Below are 16180 nucleotides of genomic sequence, written 5' to 3'. Positions count from 1 at the left end.
AAAATGACATGCCGTTGGTGGAGCTTAAATAAAGCTGTAAACAGAATGTTCTGGAAATCCTGTGGAGCTATATAAATCAGGGTTTTACTTCATTGACTTTGACATTTTATACATGCCTTTAAAAAACATGTCATCTTGAGACTGGAAAATAAGAATCAGGTCCAGGAATTAATTTTATTGTGGTCCAACCAGGAGCTACATACATTAGTCTTGTAAACATTAACAGAAAAAGCTGGTCAAACTGTGCATGAACATGCATTCAAATTCTAAATCCCTGTCCAATTAGACGCTAATCTTGAGCCCTTGCTGTGTGCGCTTCAAGAACATTTACACAAATGGTGTTTTTGTTGACAAGAGTGTATGAGGAATGGCTTGTATTCATAGTCTCATGCAACAAGGGCATTTTTGCCAGAAAAGTTTGTTACTCACTAATTGTTTTTAGAAGTTGCAGTCATCCAAGTCAGAAAGCAAAAACAATACCATGTGACTTAGTTGACCTGACACCAATAATGAACAGCAAATAGTCAAAATAGATTAATTTCTGCCTGTGGCTTGTGCACAATTAATTTAAACCACCAAGGAAATAGTTACAAGTCAACACTGACAGAAATCTGGATCTAGTTACTAATATTTCACAAACAGATAAGAAATTAATATTATTCTCAACTAATGTTATTCACAAATTATTCATCCAGCCTTAGCAGCCTGACCAGTGCATGCAAGTCCCCATACACAAGGCACTTAACATTAAAATATTGTAACTAGGAAAGCCTACCGACTTCCCAAATCCATACAGCTTTGAGGTGTTATTACAAGTAAAATTTAATTGTCTTATAGTGAATGGCCCAAATCATGTGGTTATGGTGGCAATTACAGGTGAATTATAACCACAATGGAGACATGGCGTTATTCTCCTTTAAGGTAAACACTATTATTAATTTTCCTTCAGCTTCAGACCTCACTACAGTTATCCATGCCATTGCCACCTCACAGTTAGGCTATTGTCAGGGCCGGTGCTACCATTAAGGCAAACTAGGCTGTTGCCTAGGGTGCCAAGATTTGGGGGTGCCAAAAAGCAGTGCCCCCAATTTTTTTTAAAACAGCGTTCCTGGGTTGGGCTGCTGGCAGCACGCTGACACGTGCGGCTCAGACTCCCTCTCCCAGCGCAGCGACCGCTCCATGCAGGGCCGGCTCCAGGCACCAGCTTCTCAAGCAGGTGCTTGGGGCGGCCTGTCGGGAGAGGGGCGGCAGGTCCAGGTATTCGGCGGCAATTCGGCGGACGGTCCCTCACTCCGGCTCGGAGTGAAGGACCTCCTGCCGAATTGCCACCGCAGATCGCGATCGCGGCCGCGGCTTTTTTTTTATTTTTTTGGTTTTGGCTGCTTGGGGCGGCTAAAACCCTGGAGCCGGCCCTGGCTCCATGCAATTACTGTCATTGCCGGCGGGGGCGGCGTGCCCGGGGAGGGGGCGTAGCAGAGGTGAGCTAGGGTGGGGAGCCCTGCAGCAGCTCCCCCCCACACCCTAAGTCACACACACCCCACGACAGCTCCCCACCCCGACAGCCCGGGGAGCCATGCGGCAGCTCCCCACCCCAGCTTATCTCTGCTACGCCCCCCTCCCGGAGCGTGCACTTGCCGCTCCACTTCTCCCACCTCCCAGGCTTGCAGTGCCAATCAGCTGTTTGGCGCCGCAAGCCTGGGAGGGGAGGAGAATTCGAGCGGGGGCAGCGTGCTTGGGGAGGAGACAGAGCAGAGGTGAGCTGGGGTGGGGAGCTGCTGCACGGCTCCCGGGGGGCGGGGAGCTGCTGCGGGGGGGAGGGGCCTCAGGGTGGAGGGCGGGCGGGGAGCTGCTGCAGGGCTGGGGGCAGAGGCGCAAGGTGGAAGTTTCGCCTAGGACACGAAACTTCCTTGCACCGGCCCTGGCTATTGTAATACTCTCTTCATGGGGCTACGCTTTGAGACCATTTCTAAACATTAGCACTATTAGAGGGCAAAACATCGATGCAACCACTGTCCTCACCCCCAACTCTTCACTATTCTGTTGATATCCTCCTTAATGCCACTGCAGCTATTCTGAATTTTCTGTGCTGGTTTCCTCCCCTTTTCCTCATACATCTGTCCACTCTGTAGGTTGGGGCGTTGCATACAGAGCTCTTAACATCACCTTTTCCATAAACTGCATTGGCCTCGGATTATTTTTTGGCTAGAGGTTAAGGTGTTAGTTGTAACCTATAAGATTCTAAAAGGCTTGGAATCTAGTTACTTAACAGATTGCCCCTCTCCTCATGGGATTTTCCTGCAGTTGTGATTACCTGTCAATTTTCCCTGGTGCATGAGATTAGAGAGAGATGGTGATAGAAACTACTAGTGTAGTATGATTTTAAAAGTGTCATAGGTGGTTTATTGTAACGAGTGGCTTGGGGGAAGGTGGGTAAGTTTATATTTATTTGTATTACAGGAGCAGCTACAAGTCTCCAACCAGAATAGCGCCCCATTTTGCTAGGAACTGTAAATATACATAGTAAAGAACAGTCCGTACCTCGAAGAGCTGACAATTAAAGCTGATTGGAAAATGCCAATTATTTCTCATGGGAAATTTCAAAGAAAGGGTGTGTAAGGGAAAGGTGTTTGTTTTCAACAAAACACATTTTTTGGTAAAATATTTTGTTTGTTGAAAACCAAAAGCTTTTACTGATTACCCAAATATTTTACTGAAAATGTTTTGGTTTTTCTCTGTAGACAGAGCTGGTTGAAATTATTTCAGTGAATAAATGCTTTTCCATCAAAAGCAAAACATTTTCCAATTTTGATGGAAAAGCATTTCTTCATCAAAATAATTTCAAACACCTCTGCTTCCAGTGTAAAGAGATGGGTGAGAGAAAGTATCATCATTACCGCTTTGCATATAAATTAAGTCAGTCTGTAGTAGAGCTGGGAACTGAACCAGACACCCCATCTACTGCAAGACCATCCTTCCTCATTGTCTGTTACACTGATACCTAGTGGTATAAGTTTTAAAGTTTTCTACAAACCTCTAGAACTTGGGATGAGCACTTTGAAACAAACCTGAATAAATAAGCACACACACTGATCACGGGTTTCTGTGAGGATATTATTCATTAACCAAGAGATCATAATCTTTATGTTTTCAGTGCTATCTCACAGATTGCCTCTGTAGCATTCTTTCTAAATATTAGACTGTACCCATACACATGGGATTACTGTTCTACAGTTTCTTCGCAGAGCATTTTGATTAGTTGTGAGTGACAAGAAACACATAAAAAGGGAAATTGCAGCTCAGCTCACAAAAAGGTGTTATAAATACACGTGTTTCTAAAGGTGAAAAAAACAAGGAGCACCAATCAAGCAATCACCAGAGAGCATGACCACTAATTAGCAATTGACACTTAGTATTTGTTATGTGTTTCCTCAAAGTCACTTACACAGATTTTGCAGTATTTTAAAACAGGCTTGAACTTCTGACTTTCAGTGTAAGCTCACTTAAAAATTGAACACAGTACACTTCCCTGAAGGAAATGACTTGTAGTTGTCTTCAACCCCATTATGTGCAATATCATTTCATCACCCAAATATTCCCTGCAGCTGCAGCAGTCTGGCAAGCACAAGTCACAAGAAAAACTCATCTACATATGGCTTCTGGCCTTGCTCACTAGAGAAACTTGCTAAGACAAATTACAGTGTCAAAAGAGAGCTCATTAAATTTTTATATCAGATAGTTGTGTTACCCTTAATTCCCTGGGTACTCATCTCTTTTGTTGCTTTTAGCTTTGAGTCCTCAAGGCTCAAAAATGTTCAAGGGCAGCAAGCACCAATTATAAACAAAAAATAAGTTGTTTGCTTACTAATATAAAATGAAGCACAAGACCATCACTAATTCACATTTACCAAAAATATAGCTCCATTACTATGTTGCACAAGTCTGCTGAATAGTGTGGTATTCCCGCATGTGTTTAATTTAGTGCTGGTATTTGTGCTGAGGCAATGACAACAATTAAATATAATGAAATGGGGATTAAGCACATTTTCCACCATTTGTCTGGCTATTTTCTTTTTTTCCTTGATAAAAAATGAACTCGTGGACTGTCTATCTAGTGCTGATGTGAATGCTTTATAGAATTTTAAAATCTTCTGCTTTGGGGAAAGTTAAAAGAATGTGATCATAGCTTGCAGTTATATTCAGTACTCTCAAGGAATGAACATTGAAACAAATAAAGAACATTAAAGTTCTATATTCCTACACATTCATTTTTTTAAGTAAATGAATTAAAAAAAAAGCTTTGCCTCCTTTAGAATAGTACATCTAAAATATTTATTTCCCACCACAACAGTCTGCTAAGATTTTTCTGCCATCTTCATTATATTTTCCACTATTAATAATCTTTTAAAGTATAACTATTCTCTCTTTTGCTATTCTTTAACATTTAAAAATTAGCTATATGTGAGAACAGTGTATGATATTTTAATATTCATTTCCGCAAATGTTTCAGTTGTTACAGGGTTTCAGCATCAAAATGCAATAAGAAATGTGCAGTGTCTCTTTTCATGAAGATTTCATCACTTCTCAATAAAGATAGTGTCTCAAGATTTCATACGATGACAGTGATGCTACATTTAGATTGATCTGAGACAGTTTGGTGCCATCTTCTGCATATAGCTCCTAGGAAAAGGTCAAATTACTTTTCAGGATTGACACATTCAGAGATCAGCTGATGAAATGCAATCATTCCTTCTGGGATTGATGCAGCACAGCTACTGTAGGATGCAATCCAAATCAAAGTGATTACTTCTGAAACTTCAGAACATGTGATTTATCTTTGGTGAGTGTCAGAGACAGCATGCGTCAGGCCCTGGATGATCTTGGAGTGCTCCTGAATTCTTAGGGCTCTGTAGTCACAGAATCAGAATTAGAGTTTAACCTGATATCTCCTATGGAACTACACTCTTATCAAACAAACAAATATCGTCAACAACAATTTACAGATAAGGTGTCTATCCCCCCCCCGTTACCTTAAGTGATTGCTCAAGTTCACGTAGCAAGTTGGTGGCACAGACAGGAATAGAACCTAGTTTTTCACTGGGATGCCCACTCCCAGGCGCTAATCACTAGAGCACACTCCCTGCTTTCCTTAGTAAGATTAAAACTCCAACAAAACTATTACTGTCTAAAATACATTGGTATGTATATCAAATGCATTGCAATCTATTTACTTATGGTTTTGAAGGTCCTCGACATGCCGTTTTGTAGTACAAAACAGCAGATTATGCTGTTAAATAAAACATTTTTGTATATTTTTCTTGGTATATATTGCTTTTGAATATTTTTAGTATATTTACTCTCATTGAGGTCACCAACTTTACTGAGATTAACACTGGACTATATAATATGGATAAGTAAAAATGGACCCATTCATATACCAACCCTCTAATTCAGGGGCTGGCAAACTTCGGCTCCTGGGCCATCAGGATAAGCTGCTGGCCGGCCGAGATGGTTTGTTTACCTTGAGCGTCCACAGGCATGGAGGTAAACCTAAGTAAACAAAGTGTCCCGGCGTGCCAGCTGCTGACCCTGATGGGCTGGGACAGCAACTGGTGGGGAAACTTTTTTGGGTGGGGGAAGAAGCTGGGGGTCAGGGGAGTAACCCCCGTGACCACCCCCCACATGACCCCACCCCTAGCCCGGGACCCCCACACTCTCCCCATCCCATCCCTTCCCACCTTATCTGGGAAGGGCCAAGGGAGGATGTCTCTGTTTGGGGTCTGAATACCAGTGTGCACTGAAATGCTGAGCTGCAAATCCTCCATGTGGACACCACAGGCAGGGGCTAAAAGGTTCCCAGTTGGCATTAATGTAAAAGTCCTCTTCAAACAGGACTATGTTAATGTGAACCAGGAATCTTTTGGCTCACGTCAGCAACATCCACATAGGATAGTTCCAATGCAGCTCTTCAGCGTGCACCGTTATTCACACCTCCCTAGTCCTAACTGCAGGGCAGTGTAAACACACCCTCTGCCTCCCACTACCCAGTTGAGTACCCTAGCCTAGTACCCTAGCCATTAAGCTATTGACTCTTCTGAGGACAGGGTGAAAGTGTCTGGTTCTCTCTACCCCCCACATCCTGGACCTGAGAAAGTGTTTCAATGAAACTGCATTTTTCAATTTAAATTTTTTTTCAAACATATTTATGTTGTGTCTTGATCTCATGAAAATTAGAAAAGTACTTTAAAAAAAATTCACAGTGGGGGGTTGCCCCCTTTGAAGTGCTGATGAAACCCCAAGTAAGAACATGGAATTATATTGTAACATTCAGCTATGCAGTGAATGCTGTTATGTGAATGGGAAGGCTTTCTCCCCTTCAGTAGGAGCAGAGAGCTGATCAGACGAGCAAGCATCTTGACTGACGTTATCTCTTAGGCAGAAACCAATTTCTGCAAGAATTCTGCAGTTTGGAATGTGAATATATAACATGCATTCAGAGAATCATTTTTCTTTCATAAATTATAGGTTTGTCATTTAAGATGTTTAATACTTCTGCAAGGTTCCCACTTCTCACATTTTTTGTTACTGCTGCCATCTTTGGACACACTAAAAACATGGCTGTTTGCTTTAAATAACAATCATGATAAATGTCTAGACGTCCCTTTAAAAACAAAATGCAAATTTTTGGCTCATAAAAAAGTATTAAATTCTGAGTATTTCTCTAGAGGGGAAGGAGTTTAGATTCAAAGCCCTGGATACAGAGCCACACCCATGGTTTTGGTTCTAAAACAGGAAGGAATTGAATTTCCACTTCCAGTTCTCAGATAGCCAAAGTCCTCAGTATTTCAGACTAAGTTGCTAGAGATCTCATAAGAACTGACCTCCTGAGAGGGGAAAAACCAACACTGACACTCCTGACAAATGTAAATGTGCATAAAGAAGGGGCACCATCACCATCGAGCACCACCTTCTAGTGGAGTGCAGCACTGCTGCCTGCCTCAGTTTCTCCCCCCCTCCCCCTCCCCCCCGAAGTCACTTAAACAGCCAGGCCAAGGAGACGCCAAACAATCTACTTTACAGAAGTACATCTCCCTCCAATAAAGCCTTCTAAAAGGGGCACTTGTACAACAGTGTAAAGGCAGACAAAGCTTAAAAGTCCCAAAACAAGAGTGTCTAGGTTCCAGCAGATGCTCCCCTTCTGCTGTAAGGCCTCCAGCTTCTGCACTGCCTGGAGAACTCTGCCATCTTCCCCCCTGCTTGTTCAGGGTCTCTCCTAGGCCGCCTAACCTGCACAGCTTTTGCCTAGTTCAGGCTCCACATGAGTTCTCCTGCTGCAGAGCTTCCTTTCTCTACAGGAGTCCTTGCTAATTGAGGTTCTGAGCCTTTTAGCATGCCCAAGTGCTTCCCTGCCTAATTAACTACCTCCCAGTTACTCAGTGAGTTAATATTCCCAGGTGAACCTGAGTTGCCTCATTCCCCCTTGTGGAGTCTGTCAGCCTGTAAGCTGGGGCCTTGACTGCTTCAGCAGGCGAGCTACCATCTGATACTATCAAGTATGCAAAATTAGTTGACATCCTAGATTAAACAAATGTTAGGGTCCTTTCCTGCTCACTTTTAAATCAATAGGAGTGTTGCTGGTCATCTTCAGAGAGTAAGGCCCCTAATTAATAGACTGTATCTTGGTCTCCCATTTCCTAAGGGCAACATTATTTCAAAGGCATCCAAAGTACTTTTATAGTCTTCCTCCTTATATACCCTTTCTATTCAGTCAGATAGTTCTTTAAGCCAAACACCATCAGCAACTCCACAGGCAGCTTACAATCGTTTGAGAAGGTTAAAAGTTCCACAGCAATAACCTCAACATTAGCCACATAGCCTTTCAAAAGTACTCAAATAGTACTGGTTTCAGAGTGGTAGCCGTGTTAGTCTGTATCAGAAAGAACAACAATGAGTCCTTGTGGCACCTTAGAAACTAAATAAATTTGTTAGTCTCCAAGGTGCCACAAGGACTCCTTGTTGTTTTTTCAAATAGTACTAGTTCTCCTTGGTGACAGATAAATAAAATGAGGCCCAAATCGGTGTGCACCTTACTCGGTGTGTACACCTTTGCTCAATGTATAGGCACAGATTCTCACTGCACACAGCAAATCCCAAGGTTGCTCGCCTGCATACCTATTTTGTGCACAAAACCCAATTTACAACTGCAAAGTGCATTTTCAGTTGCCTCTGAATAGCTTTATTTCCTTACTGACCTCTTGCCTGGTACTAAGTTAAGTGCAGCATAACCCTCCTTACTCCCTCTGGGCTACAATTACAAAGCCACAACCATTAACAGATACTGGGAAATGGTTGGAAAATAGCCTAGAACTGAGACAGCAAAGTGGATTAAACAGCAATAACAATAGGTGTTTCTTCAAAATGTCTAAAGCTGCTCTGTCAACCCTGAATCAGCAACTATAGATTAGAATTGTACCATTTGTGCTGTTCAGCAGAGTGAGGCAGTTGTTTTGGACAGAATGTGTCAGTCTCCTAAATTAATTAGAGTCAGTTCAATGGCCCATAACCAGGGTATTTTCTACAGTCATTGTCAATTGACTTACTTCTAATTCACACGGGGCACACTCCATCTTGACTTCCTCTTTCACTTCAGTGGGGTTTCCTGATATGTTAACAAAGGTATCATTTGGCCTACTGAATTCCGGTACGAATTTCTATTCAGGAATCCATGTGATCAAATTTGCGCATACTGTGCCTGATTCTTCAGTTACACCAGTTTTACATGTTGATATAAAATTGGTGCAAGGCAATGTGGGATCAGACCCTGTGTGAAATACCTTATGAAAATATCTTTTTAAACATTGTCTTTACAAATAATTTTGCTCATATTTTCTACTCAACCAGTGCTTGCATCCTTACACAGAGGATGGGGAGCAGGTTATTTGTTCATGCTTGTGGTCTTGCTGAGGTGGGAGGGAAAGCTAGATTCCCAACATCCCCAGCCTAAGTGGCTCTTTCCCTCTCATAACTTTGCTGTCCCTTTGCTAACTGAGGTAGCGATATGTCCCAAGGAGCTGATTAGAGAGTTCCCTTTTCACACGTTCTCCTACAGAAGGAGTGATCCCCTATGCTGAAACCAGGAAGATGGCCAGCACATCCTATTGCATTATGGATAAAAAAAATTAAAGTGCCTAACTGACACAGTGAATGGGCTTTTGAAAAATATCACCCTATGTGAAATAACAAGGATATACAAGTATCAGAGGGGTAGCCGTGTTAGTCTGGATCTGTAAAAAGCGACAATTTTACTAGGAGGGTGGTGAAGCACTGGAATGCGTTACCTAGGGAGGTGGTGGAGTCTCCTTCCTTGGAGGTTTTTAAGGCCCGGCTTGACAAAGCCCTGGCTGGGATGATTTAGTTGGGAATTGGTCCTGCTTTGAGCAGGGGGTTGGACTAGATGACCTCTTGAGGTCCCTTCCAACCCTGATATTCTATGATTCTATGACAATACGTCTGTTAGTCTTTAAGGTGCCACAGGACTCTGTCACTTTTTAAGGATATACAATAGTATTATGACGACATGGATTTACATTCCTTACCAGAGCTCAGATTATACATTTTAAAGTTTCTATTCAACTTTTGCTTATAAAATATAAAGAGCTAAAATAAATGCTATCGTAAAGTTTTATTACTGGAACTATGTTTAGAAATAGTTAAAGCGGTTTGCTTTAAAATTAATGAACCAGTTGTTTATGGAAAGTAATGGTGACATCAGGGAAAATAAAATGTAACTTTACAAAGCTCTGACAAATACAATTAAGCTTTTACAGACAAAGGTGTATTCACATTTGTAAGCTAGTACAGACAATGCATATAGAAAAAGTATGCCTGGGTACACAAACAGCCACCACTTCACAGAGACCAAAATAGTTAAAGCTGTCAATTGTCCATAAAACAACAAGGAGGTGGGGGAGAGGAAGGGAAAATCTATTAAACAGAGAAAATAATGCTTTATATTTTTGATGGTTATTCAAACCTTGCAATAGTCCTTTTAATTAGATGAATGAATATCAAAAAATGAGACAAATAAAAACGCGCTGCTTGGTAACATCTACCATTTCAAATAAAAATAAAAATAAAAACCCCAACATATTTATTTGTTCCAGAAAAAAATAAAGTGAATTCTAGGATGAACTGCAACAACTGGTTTGACAATGACACAGCAATCTTGATAAAACAGGAATCTATATTCTGTGTCATTATTGGCTAATTACAATGAATACACTTTAAAGGGAGCTCTCAAAAATAGCATATAACATTCCTGCACCTTTGAAAAATAAAAGAATGAATGAAGCAAGAAAGTACCAAAAAAGATGCTTGTTAGTTATGCAAATGGTTAATTCCCACCTTAATCTACAAGAGAACTAAGTAGCACTGTTTGCCACCCTAGAAATATAAGATTTTGTTTGGGGGTGACAGAAGAAGTTTAGTGATGGGGCCAAAAAAAGCACAGTTCCTGTTCTTTTGCTGCCTGAATATCTCTTCAAAGGCCCTTTTGAAGGAAGACAAAGAGGAGGAGGAAGATAGAAAGGAGACATGTTTCATGGGGTCATCATTAAGAACAGGGTACACAAGACAATCACACTAAGATCCATTCCTTTTCTTCATCTATCAAAAGTTTGTGTGTGGGTTAAGTAAGTATATAGCCCTTCATCTGATGGGTCTACAAGGGAGCTTTAATTACCCATAGCAAATATCACCTGAATAACTCAAGCTATTAATTTGTGTTGTGCAGGTTATTGATGGCCTACCCCAGTCATTCTGAATGATGAAAGAATGGTAAGGATGACAACAGAGAGGATAGCCAGCTATAACTCTAAGAGGAAGCAGAACATTTAAGGAATGAAAATCACCTTAATAGATTGTCAAGTCTTTTGCAAAGTTGAGGAGATCAGTGTGATGTAAACTTAAGGCCTGTGGGCCCAATTTCAATCCAGTACATCTTAGTGTCCTGCTTCGGGTATCTAGCTTAGACACACAGGTTTCAAAATTGCACCCACAATATTTAACATTGGTTGGTGAGAAGACACATTATAAACACAAGCCGGTAAAAACTGAACACTGTGTCAGAATACATCATTCTCAAGTCTATGCAACTTCCCTTTGGATGAATTTTTCACTCCTTTGTTCTGTGTTAGATGGGCAGTAGAGGGAGAAGGGAAGAGAGAATCCTATTCTTTACCTTCCTCCCACATCAATGGTTTGCTTCTCCTGGCTCAATAAAGGAGGAGGGACACAAAGAGAAGATAGAGAGAAATAGGCAAGAGGAAAGGATGAGAAACAAAGGGCAGAAATAGAAGCCTTCAAGAGAACTGTATTCTAGCATAATTGATGAATTTGTGTATTGATTGATTTCTTAGACCAGTCTAAGAATATGGGTTCAGTCTCCCAAATGGCCACAGCATCAGGATGACTATTACTAATGGTATTAGAATGGGAGCACCAAGGAACCCATGAGAAACAATTACAATTTGTCACGTCCCTTTATTAACAAATCCACTAAGCAAATAAACAATCCTACAAACACTGAAATACAAACAACAGATAGAGAATGTTCGACAAGCATGTAGTTCTATGACTGGCATCACTCACCTCTCCTGTTGGGGTTAACCCTGAAGTGTCAGTCATTATCTTCATCATCATCCTCACCCCCACCACTGGTGGGTGTCATCCTGGCATCTGCCAAGGCATGCAGGCCATGATACCGCTTTTATAATGGGATATGCTGACACCCACTGCGGTTTCTACGTTATTAATTATTATTATTAAGGTTTCAACCCCATTTCCCTATTTGAACTTCCACATCCCACTACTTTTGCATGCCCCATTTTTCATAGGCTAACTTGTTGATTCTCCTTATACTCATTAACATTTACATTAATCACCATAACTTGTGGTTAGCATACTGCTGATACTCTATATCTGCAAAACTCCTCAAAATACTCTAACTGGCTTTAACTGGTACATTGCAGGAAGTACCAAATATCAGCAGTTTAACACACTTAATGGAGCATTCTATTTTATGACATCCTGTGATATAAGGTCATTGCTATCTTGTGACAACCTATGATCTAGGGTCACTTACTGGTTAGTTGCTTATGTCAAGTCTTTCTTTAGGCCTGACACCTTGTTTGGCTAAGCTAAATATCTTACAGGCCTGAGAACTGTAGGCCCCGTGTTACAACATTAATACATTTCACCTCTATAGCCTAAATATACTGGATATCTTTTATCCTCGGCTTCAATATTTCCCCCCTATGTGACACTGAATGCAACAAAGAGGTATTGAAGAAATAACTGTCATAATTTAAGGCCAGAAGGGACCACCAGATCATGTAGTCTGACCTCCTGTATAACACAGGCCACAAACCCCACACTTAGTAAGGGCCAGATTCTGATGCCCTTATTCATGCTGAGATGTATCTTATTTCACAGTGGTTTCACTGGGCCTACTTAAGGAGTATGGTACTAAGTGAGAGTAAGGTGTGACTATTGGCATCCTTGTAATCACACCCTACATACTACTGCAATGATATTGGTACAAAATATGTCTTGTGAGGTATTATTTGATGACTGACAACATGCGGATTATTAATATGATCGTAAAATGCATGTGTGACGAGTTGGATCACAGAAACCCCCCTGGGAGCTGCCAACCGATGTGCCATGGCTACCTCTACTCCTGTTTTCCCTGCCAGCTCAGGACTCCAGCATCCTGTATTGCTGAGCCAGACACTCCCGTCTGCTCCAGCACAGACCCAGGGTCTGAATTACTTGCCCCAGAGTTGCAGGTTTACCTGAAAACAGCTTGTGGAAGTGTGCTTGTCTTTAGCACTCAGATGTCCAACTCCCAATGGGATCTAAACCCAAATAAATCTGTTTTACCCTGTAAAAAGCTTATGCAGGGTAAACTCATAAATTGTTCGCCCTCTATAACACTGATAGAGAGATGTGCACAGCTGTTTGCTCCCCCAGGTATTAATACATACTCTGAGTTAATTAATAAGTAAAAAGTGATTTTATTAAATACAGAAAGTAGGATTTAAGAGGTTCCAAGTAGTAACAGACAGAACAAAGTAAGTCACCAAGCAAAATAGAATAAAATGTGCAAATCTATGTCTAATCAAACTAAATACAGATAAGATCCTCACCCTTAGAGATGCTTCAGTAAGTTTTTTCCTCAGACTGGACACCTTCCAGACCTGGGCACAATTCTTTCCCCTGGTGCAGCTCTTGTTCCAGCTTAGGTGGTAGCTAGAGGATTCTTCATGATGGCTCTTCTCTCTCCCCTTTGTTCTGTTCCACCCCTTTATATATCTTTTGGATAAGGCGGGAACCTTTGTCCCTCTGGATTCTCCCCCCTCACCTCCACTGGAAAAGCACCAGGTTAAAGATGATATCCAGTTCAAGTGTGTTATTCTCCGACAGGTGACATGATCACATGTCACTGCAAGACTTCATTACCCACTTGCCAGCACACACATATACAGGAAGACTCACAGGTAAACACAGCCATCTGCAGACAATGGTCCTGGTTAATGGGAGTCATCAAGATTCCAAACCACCATTAATGGCTCACACTTTGCATAATTACAATAGGTCCTCAGAGTTATATTTTGTATTTCTAGTTTTAGATACAAGAGTGGTACATTTATACAAATAGGATGATCACACTCAGAAGATTAAAAGCTTTGTAATGATACCTTACAAGAGACCTTTTGCATGAAGCATATCCCAGTTACATTATATTCACTTATCATATTTTTATAAAACCATATAGACTGCAACGTCACAGCATGTGTTAACATTATATATTGAGTTATGAATTCCCTCTGTATGATGTTACTAGAACCTGTTTAAAACCATACAGCCTAGCCTAGGTAAAGGTGATGAACTGGTCTGTCCTAGACAAACAAATGTGGGTTTACCTCAGTTTACATATTATCAGTAAACAAAGCCATCCAACTAAACCATTGGGAGTGATTCTGAACTCGAGAGACAGAAAATTAACATGGCTCCTGCACCCCAGAGACATATAGGAGGACTGAATCCCCAGAGGCCCTCCTGACTTGTAATATATCCCCAAAAGGTATGTTTTTGTAAGGGAGAGAGAGAGAGAGAGAGAGAGAGAGAGGCTCCATCTTTATCCTTCACATTGAGGCAAAGGAACCAAGTGATTTGGTCTCTCTGATGGTTCCTGGGCAGGCAGTTAACTCAAGGCTGAAAAGGAGACTGTGGGTGAGAGAAATCATCTTGAACAAAGACTGTATCTTGCTAGATTGAGTTTTAGTCTTTAAGGTGCGTGTTTTTACTTTTATTTGTTTGTAATCATTTCTACCTGTATTCCTCCGACTTGGCATCACTTAACCTATGTTCTTTTGTTACTAAATTTATTTTTATTTTTACTATAAATTGACCCAATGCTGTGTTTGAAGAGAAGGATGCGTTTACCCCCAGTTAATAAGCTGTAATGTACTAACTCTTTAAAAAAGCCACGAACTTAATATCTTCTATGAAGGCACAGTGATAGGGGCTGTGCATTGCAGAGAAACATCTCGGAGGAGCTCGGAGGCTGGATTATTACTTGCTGGGAGAGTTTGGGGCTGGGAGAGCCTTGATGAGTTTGCTGGGGAGGAAGGCAGGCTGGTGTGACAGAGAGCTGAGACCCAGTCTAATCACCAGCAAAGATCACTCTGTTGAGGCAGAGGGGTAACCATGGCTCTGGGTGTCCCTAGCAGGTTACATAAGGCTATCAATCTTTTAACTGCTACCTAAAGACCTATTCTACCCTTGATTTGTGTGTAAGCCTCCCATTAACAGGAGTGGGAGTTCTGTCTCCACAGAAGAGAAGGCAGGATTTAATCCTAACTGTATATTTGAGCCCTCTAACCATAACTATAAAAAGAGGATTTGGTGCTGTCCACCGAATGAGTTTGACAGCAGTGTCAACCTGATTTGGTACGAAAGGCATAAATTAGCTACTTTTCCCATTTATATCATTTCACCTTTAATTTGAAACACACAGGTATTTTTCTTGCTCTATATTTATCTGAAATGAACAGTGAATTGTCTTTGAATTGTTTTGGAAACCTCCTTTTACATTCAAGTTGCAATGTGTGTAGTGGCTTTGTATTAGAAATGAAGTGCTTTGCAAAAAGCAAATTGCATATGGAAATATCTAGGTATATTTCTTCCAAGCAAGAGGAACAAACAAGAAGGGGCCTGGCTATATTTTCAAATCAAGACATACAAAACACAAAACAAATTTAAGACTGCCGGAAAGGTTAACTCACTATTTCCAAGCTTTTCAACCTGGGAGGAAACTCATTTCTTTAAAAAGTACATTGGTTAGTGTTGCGGATTGTGGGGGAGTTAGGGCCCTGCACCCCTCTTCCCGAGATTCACTGCGACTCTCAACCAGCCAGTAAAGCAGAAGGTTTATTTAAGGACAGGAACACAGTCTCAAGCAGAGCGTGTAGGTACGACCAGACCCCCTCAATTAGGTCCCTCTGGGAGGTTCAGGGAGCTTAGACCCCAGCTTGGGGTTCCCTGTGTTGCACCACCCAGCCCCAACCGAAAACTAAACTCCAAAACTCCTCCCGCTGCTCCTCTCCTTTGTTCAGTCTCCCGGGCAGAAGGTGTTAATTCTCCCCACCCCCGTTCCTGGCTCAGGTTACAGCTCAGGTAGCTTCCTTCAAGGGAAGTCCCACATCTCCACTGCAACCCCCCTGCAACATTCCCAGGTCAAATCTGCCCTGCTCCCTGCTCCGTCACAGTTAGAAAGAACGACTTAATATTTTGTCACGGTTTACTCACAGCCTCCACGGTGTTAATGGAAAATGTTCTACTGAAAGCAGATCAGAGCCACAAATACCATCTATGGCTGCTGAACTGTTAGTAATAATAAAGGAGATTCACAGCTGTGAATATTCCTTTGTCATATTCCACATAGGGCTAACTTTATGGCTTCATGCAAACATATTACATAAGAATACAGACACGGTCAGATCTCCCCCATGCATAGAACAGTGGGAAATGGAAGCACAGCACTTAACTTACTTTTATGATGAATGCATTTCACTCAGCTACCCTGTCTTTATTTTGATTACCAGCTTTATTGCTGCAG

Source organism: Chrysemys picta, chromosome 14, assembly GCF_011386835.1.
Source record: "Chrysemys picta bellii isolate R12L10 chromosome 14, ASM1138683v2, whole genome shotgun sequence".
NCBI classification, from domain to species: Eukaryota; Metazoa; Chordata; order Testudines; family Emydidae; genus Chrysemys; species Chrysemys picta.
This window is presented reverse-complemented; position numbering follows the sequence as displayed.